General features: G+C 19.4%; 1 long non-coding RNA gene across 1 annotated transcript in view; it reads right to left on the bottom strand.

Annotated features, from left to right (window-relative positions):
* Positions 1-443, bottom strand: part of LOC107616901 — a 3,484-nt gene that overhangs the window by 2,410 nt on the left and 631 nt on the right. The gene's annotated exons all lie outside the window — the stretch shown is intronic.

Below are 443 nucleotides of genomic sequence, written 5' to 3' on the forward strand. Positions count from 1 at the left end.
CTTATGTATTTGATACAAAATTTTATAGAAATATTTAGATAATTATTTAAAAAATATATTAAAAAAAGGAATAAAAATTTGATCTCTATATTTTTATTTTATTTTTTAAAAGTATCATTAGTTGTTGATAAAAAAATCACAAAAAATATATACTTAGCGAAAATGATCAAATTTTAATGATAAAAGCATCTCATTTTTTTAATCATGCTTATAAAAAATTGCTTTAAAATTCAATTTCTAAAACATTTTTTGAGAATACATATTTTATGTTGGTCATTTTAGTAGCGTTTTTAAATTATTGAAGGGTATTTTTATCGATAACCAAATTCGAATGCATTTTTGTCAACGATAAAATTATTCGAGTGTATTTTTAGTGGTTTACCCCATATTTTAAATAAAAACCAAACGATTATCAAAATTGGAAAATTTAAAAGTCTACAAGT

This window comes from Arachis ipaensis, chromosome B09, assembly GCF_000816755.2.
Source record: "Arachis ipaensis cultivar K30076 chromosome B09, Araip1.1, whole genome shotgun sequence".
Lineage (NCBI taxonomy): Eukaryota > Viridiplantae > Streptophyta > Magnoliopsida > Fabales > Fabaceae > Arachis > Arachis ipaensis.